The 7326-nt window shown below is 35.5% G+C and overlaps 1 non-coding gene across 1 annotated transcript; it reads left to right on the top strand.

The window, feature by feature from the left end:
• The first annotated feature begins 3014 nt into the window (after window positions 1-3014).
• On the top strand, window positions 3015-3119 carry LOC125123760 (U6 spliceosomal RNA). The gene has a single exon (XR_007134145.1). It is a non-coding gene; the product is annotated as a U6 spliceosomal RNA (small nuclear RNA).
• The last annotated feature ends 4207 nt before the right edge of the window (window positions 3120-7326 follow it).

Here is a 7326-nt window from a genome sequence, read left to right as displayed (position 1 = left end):
TTTCATCTCATCTTTAAAAAGGAAAAGTTGTTTTAAAAGACTTTAATTGCTATAGATTGCATGGAAAATAAGCTAATAATTTTTGAAAGAAGCAGTTCTTGGAACACTTTGGAAAAGTTATCTTAGAAGGCTCCCCAGTGCTATCCTTTTCTGCAAACTAACAACGCAATAAAAGAAAGAAAGAAAGAAAGAAAGAGAGAGAGAGAAAGAGAGAGAGAAAGAAAAGAAAGAAAGAAAGAAGGAAAAACAATCATAGAAGTCACTTGTCCCTAATAGCAACATCAGATTTATCTAATTCCATTAACTTGTTCACTTGAATATTCCACTTCTGGCTATACTTAAAAACCCTCAAGCTTCAGAGTTGGGAAAAAAGCCTGCTATCCTATTAATTAATTTTATCTTCCCAGTTTAGGTAACAGCATCCATGTGTCCCAAAGGCAATCAGCTAGTGCCCTGATGCACACAATTTAAATATATAGTTACTAATGTTAATAAAATTATGGCTCTTATTTTGAAAAATAGCTTATAACAGTATTGATAATATTCCAGCAGCAGAATTTGAAAATCTAACCACAATACTTTAATATCAAATTCTGTATATTCAGTAGTGTACATTTATCAATACACCACCACATGATTTATTCATATCGTTCACCCAGTGTCCTCTAGCATTGATCTCAAGGCTCTGTAATGAAAACTCTAGAGCTCAAAATCCTGATCAAATGTCATCACTACAACAAATCAGAAATATGGCCTGTAGGGGTTTAGGTAGGATAAACTCTTTTTGGTTTGCATCAAAAAATCTTGCTCAGAGCTAAAGTTGAGAAATAGGGGGAAACAACTCAGTGAGTCAAAAGAATTACTGTCATCCTCCCCTTATCAGTGTAGATTGGATTTATCCTGAACCACTTGCTCCAGATATGAAAAAAAATGTCATTGAGAGGATTTTTTTTTGTCTTTTGTCTTTTTTGTTGTTGTTGTTGTTGCTATCTCTTGGGCCGCTCCCGCGGCATATGGAGATTCCCAGGCTAGGAGTTGAATCAGAGCTGCAGCCACCGGCCTATGCCAGAGCCACAGCAACACGGGATCCGAGCCGTGTCTGCAACCTACACCACAGCTCACGGCAACGCCGGATCGTTAACCCACTGAGCAAGGGCAGGGACCGAACCCGCAACCTCATGGTTCCTAGTCGAATTCGTTAACCACTGCGCCACGACGGGAACTCCTGAGAGGATTTTTAATTAGGATATGACTTTGGAAATGCACTTATGATGGAAAGTAAAAGCAAAAATCGTACAAATAAAAGAACTTAACTAAAACACTAAAAAAAATGTTTAAAATGTGTTTAATTTAAAATTGGAAATAGTAGAAGTGAAAACCTCATTAAATTTCTCCATTATTGATTGTTAAATGCTTAGAAAAGAGTTAGCTCCTGTTTGAATAAGTAATGTTACCACAGGCTCTGAAGCATGACAGCGACTGTTTCATAAACAAAAATGAAAAAATTCTAAGGAGACCACTGTAGTATTTCTGGTCAAATTCTTCTTTGAGGGTATCTTGTAAGCAAAAATAAGCATCCCATGAGACCTCTGACTATATGTGCAGTTGGAGATAATGGTGGGGTGTCACACTAGGCTTTTGAACAATAGCAAGGTACCTAGTTTCTATATTGCTTTATTCTAACAAAAATTTCTATCATATGTATTTAAGAACTGTGGATTGCCAATAAAGTCAGTCCTCTTGTTTATATTTTTACACTCCTATATTAACTATATATATACTTTTATATAAACGAAAGTATTATACATGAAAATAAGTAAGATTCCAAACGCAATTATTGAAGTTGACCTAGGGAAAATTAGACTGTAGCTATAACATTCACAAAACTAACATAATACCTTCTAGAAAGGAAAAAATCTCTGAGTTTAATTAATTTGTAAGATGTAATAGTATTTTCACCAAGATTAGGAAACATAGTTTAGTAATCTTAACTATATTTCATTGGTGAATGTTTCATATGGAATTATAATCCAGGTAACTGTATAAATCAGGATTAAACCAGAGAAGTAGAATCAGTAAAAATATGAATTAAGAGATTTATTGTGAGGAACTGACTTACACTATTTGGGGGGCTGGCTGAGCACATCTGAAATTGGTAGGGCAGGCCATCTGTAATGTCAGGCTGGATAACACTGCTGTCCACAGAATTTCTTCTTATGAGAGCCTGGGTTCTGCTTTTAACCTCTTTCAGCTGATTACATCAGGTGTGCCTTAACTATAAAATAATCTCAGTGTTTAATGTCAACTGATTATAGGTTTTAATTACATTTGCAAAAAACTTCACAGCAGCACCAAGAATATTGTTTGAAAGAATAGCTGGAGACTAGCTAAACTGACACATCAAAAAAGACTACCATAATAATACATAGATGTTGCAAATTTAAATGTTAGATGATTTCCCCAAATCTCAAAGATCATTAAAGATTACTCATTTGAAATTCAAGCCTTGATATCTTTAAGAAACAACTAAACAAATGTGATATATATCTCTGATATTTTCTTCTTACCTGGTTTTCATGGTAATTAAATTAAGTTAAAGAAAGCTCAGATATTTCTTACTATAAATTTTTGTCTTAGTTTTTTATAAATATAATGGTTCAAAGGAATTATTTCTGGATAAAGATTTTCCTATAACATAAAGCCATAAAATATGCCTTTCTACTATTCCTCTTTTAAAAAAAAATTAGAAAGGATGATTTTGTTAAAAGTAATTGTCAATAATGGATAGCATTAACATTGATGTATTGATATGTTAACAGAAAATTAGAGAATTTGTTTTCATAATCCTTAATCAGTATTTAGAAATCTCAGTATTTAGTAATCCATCAGCAGATAAAAGATATTTCATTTATAGAAGAAGATATACCATGGAGTATCTATAATATTTTAGAATGAGTGACATAACTTTATTCTTTTGGTTTTGAGATCTTCATTGTTTAAAATTATGTAGTGTTGTGCTCACTTTGGCAGCATAGATACTAAAATTGGAATGATACAGAGAAGATTGACATGGCACCTATGTAATAATGATATAAATACATGAAACATTCCATTTTTTTTTTCTTTTTGCTATTTCTTGGGCGGCTCCCGCGGCATATGGAGGTTCCCAGGCTAGGGGTTGAATCAGAGCTGTGGCCACTGGCCTGCGCCAGAGCCACAGCAACGCAGGATCCGAGCCGCGTCTGCAACCTACACCACAGCTCACAGCAACGCCGGATTGTTAACCCACTGAGCAAGGGCAGGGACCGAACCCGCAACCTCATGGTTCCTAGTCGAATTCGTTAACCACTGCGCCACGACGGGAACTCCCCATTTTTTTTAAATAAATGTTTTGTTGTAGGTGAATCGCACGGTAACCATAAATCAAAAAATTATAATAGAAACAGAAAAAAAGGAGAAAGAAATCCAAACATAACACTAAAGATAATCATCAAAACACAAGAAAGAGAGCAGAAGAAGAAAGGAACAAAAAAGAACTGGAAAAACAACCAGAAAACAAATATTAAAAGGCTGATAAGTACATTTCTATCAATTAATACATTAAGTGTAAATAAACTAAATGCTTCAATGCATAGACAATGAATAGAGTAGCTGAATAGATAAAAAGCAAGACCTATAGGAGTTCCCATAGTGGCTCAGTGGTTAACAAATCTGACTAGGAACTATGAGGATGCGGGTTTGATCCGTGGCCTTGCTCAGTGGGTTAAGGATTCGGTGTTGCCGTGAGCTGTGATGTAGGTTGCAGATGTGGCTCAGATCCTGTGTTGATGTGGCTGTGGCATAGGCCAGCGGCTACAGCTCCAATTAGACCCCTAGCCTGGGAACCTCCATATGCTGCCGGAGCGGTCCTAACAAAGACAAAAAGACAAAAGAAAAAAAAGCAAGACCGATATATATGCTATCTATAAAAGACTCATTTCAGGAGTTCCCGTCATGGCACACTGGAAATGAATCTGGCTAGGAACTATGGGTTTGATCCCTGGCCTTGCTCAGTGGGTTAAGGATCCAGCGTTGCTGTGAGCTGTGATGCAGGTTGCATATGTGACTCAAATCTGGCATTGCTATAGCCCTAGAGTAGGCTGGCAGCTGCAGCTCCAATTAGACCCCTAGCCATGCCACAGGTGTGGCCCTAAAAGGAGAAAAAGAGCAAAAAAAAGAAGACTCATTTTAGATCTGATGATACACACAGACTGAAAGTGAAGGGATGGAAAAAGGTATTCCATTCAAATGGAAATAAAAATAAATCTGGGGTAGCAGTACTACATTTGTCAAAATAGACTTCAAGACAAACTATAACAAAAACAATAACTGTAAACAGACTGTAGCAAAAAGCAATGAAGAATATTACATGATAAAGGATTAATCCAATGAGAAGATATAATTGTAAGTATATATGCACCCAACCTAGGAGCACCTAAATACATGAAACAAATATTAACAAACATAGAGGGGGAAACTGACAGTGCTACAATAATAGCAGGGAACTTTAAAACCACTCTTACATCAATTGGTAGATTATCCAGACAGAAAATCACTAAGAAAATACTGGCTTTAAATAACACCTTAGATCAAATGAACATAGATATATATAGGACATTTCATCCAAAAGCAGCATAGTACACATTCTTTTCAAGAGAATATGGGAAAGTCTCCAGGATACTCACATACTAGGTCACAAAACAAGTCTCAATAAATTTAAGAAAATTAAAACCATATCAAGCATCTTCTCTAACCACAGAGGTATGAGACTAGGTGTCAACCACAAGGAAAAAAGTGTAAAAGACATAAACACATGGAGACAAACAATATGCTACTAAACAATGAGTCACTCAAGGAATCAAGAGGAAATAAAAATATACCTGGAGACAAATCAAAATGGAAACATAGTGATCCAAAAATCTATGGGATGCAGCAAAAGTAGTTCTAAGAGAAATGTTTATGATAATTCAAGCTTACCTCAGGAAATAAGAAAATTCACAATCTAATCTTACACTTATATGGGGAACTAGAAGAGAATCAAAACCCAAAGTTAGTAGAAGAAAATTAATAATAAATTCAGAGTGGAAATAAATAACATAAAGACTAAAAAAAAAAAAAAAAGAAAATACCAATGAAACTAAGAGCTGGTTTTTGAAAAGATAAAGTTAATAAATATTTTGCCAGACGCAATAAGAAAAAAAGAGAGAAGGCCCAAATAAAATTAGAAATTAAGGAGTTAAAACTGACACCACTGAAATACAAAGGATAATAAGAGATCATTTCAAATAATTGTATACCAATAAAATGGACAATATAGAATAAATGGATAAAGTTCTAGAAATATATAATCTCCCAGGACTGAATCAGGAAAAAATAGAAAACATTAATAGACTGATTACCAATAATGAAATTAAATAGGTAATTTAAGAAGAATAACCCCCAATAAACAAGTCCAAGACCAGATAGCTTCAAAAATAAATTCTACAATGCATTTAAAGAGTTAACACCTATCCTTTCAAACTATTTCCGAAAAATTGCAGAGGAAGAAACACTTCCAAATTCATTCCACGAGACCAGTATCACCCTAACGTTAAAACTAGGAGTTCCCGTTGTGGCACAGTGGAAACGAATCCGACTAGGAACCGTGAGGTTGTGGGTTCGATCCCTGGCCTCGCTCAGTGGGTTGAGGATCCGGCGTTGCCGTGAGCTGTGGTGTAGGTCACAGATGTGGCTTGGATTCTGCGTTGTTGTGGCATAGGCGGACGGCTATAGCTCCGATTAGACCCCTAGCCTGGGAACCTCCATATGCCGTGGGTGCTAAAAAGGACAAAAGACAAAAAACAAAACAAAACAAAACGGACAATAAAATCACACAAAAATAAAATTACAGACCAATATCACTAATGAGCATAGATGCAAAAATTCTCAACAAAATATTAGCAAACTGAATTCAATAATACAGTAGGAGGATTATTCACCATCATCAAGAGGGATTTATTCCAGTATGAATGGTTCAGTATCTGCAAATCAATCAATGTGACATATCATATTAACAAATTGAATAATAAAAATCACATTAATGTCCTAATAGATGCAGAAAATATTTTTGAGAAAATTCAACATCCATTTATGATTAAAAAAAAAAAAACTCCAGAAAGTGGGCATAGAGGGAACTTACCTCAACATAATTAAGTAATAAAGGCCAGATATGATAAACCTATAGCTAACATCATACTCAATGCTGAAAAGTGGAAATTTTTTCAACATATACTTTTTATTCTCTAATCTTTAATTAATATTTGAATATTAAACTGCCTTACATTCTGAGGACAACTCCACTTGATATGGGGTATTAGTTTTCCTCTCTACTACGTCAGTGAACTTTCATCTCAGAGGCTCTCCACTTCCCTACCCTCTGACTAGAAAACCAGAGTTTTATTTTTCCCAGTCTGTTGCATACTTTTAATAATTGTGACTGCCTTTGAGACCAAGTGATGAGAGGATGGAGAGAGATAAAAAGTGATCATGATTCTCTCCATGCTTTTGGGGCCATAGTTCCTCTGGACAGAGATAAGTGTTCACATCCTCCAGAATTTTTAGTGCCTGTTCCTCTATTGATTCCATTGCTGCCCTCACTGCCATGGAAATGCCTGGAGCCAGAACAGGGGAGGATGGATGAAACAGAAACACAGGGCCTTTCCCTCACTCTCTCTGACCCATCAGAACTTCCTTTATCTCTCCTGAAGACCAGAAACTGAATCCTTTCCTTGGTATACTTTCTGTCTATTACAGTGTGCACAAATTTCCTTTGAGCCCAGCCTGGGAACTACCAGAAAAAAAAATAAAATGGGAAACTCCCCTCCAGTTCAGTGGTACTTCAAATTATGATTTTTTTCTCTCGACCACTTGCTTTTATTATTTGTCAGAGTTGTCAGAGGACTTCAGCATGCACTGTATTCAGAGATTTTAGCTGTATTTAGTGGGATAGAAAGAATAGAAAGTTCTTACTCCATCTTACCCAGAACCCGCACTGATGCAGGTTATTTTTTGGTAAACATAGTAAATAAACACCCTTCATGCCTCTGGGTACAATATATTTACTGTTATTATTTTACCTTAAATGCATTTTGGTCTTCAAAAGTTAAGATGGTCATTCCTCTGTACTGTTGAACTGTACAGATTTTCAATTTGCAAACTTCCATCCTCAGAAATTACAGCAGAAATTATCATAGATTTTAAAATAAAGAAAAAAGAAAAGTAAGGTATCTATAAATTGGAGGATTTCTA

The sequence above is a fragment of the Phacochoerus africanus genome, chromosome 3 (assembly GCF_016906955.1).
Source record: "Phacochoerus africanus isolate WHEZ1 chromosome 3, ROS_Pafr_v1, whole genome shotgun sequence".
Classification (NCBI taxonomy): domain Eukaryota; kingdom Metazoa; phylum Chordata; class Mammalia; order Artiodactyla; family Suidae; genus Phacochoerus; species Phacochoerus africanus.
Note: the sequence above shows the minus strand (reverse complement) of the source record. Positions and strands in the feature narration are given on the sequence as shown.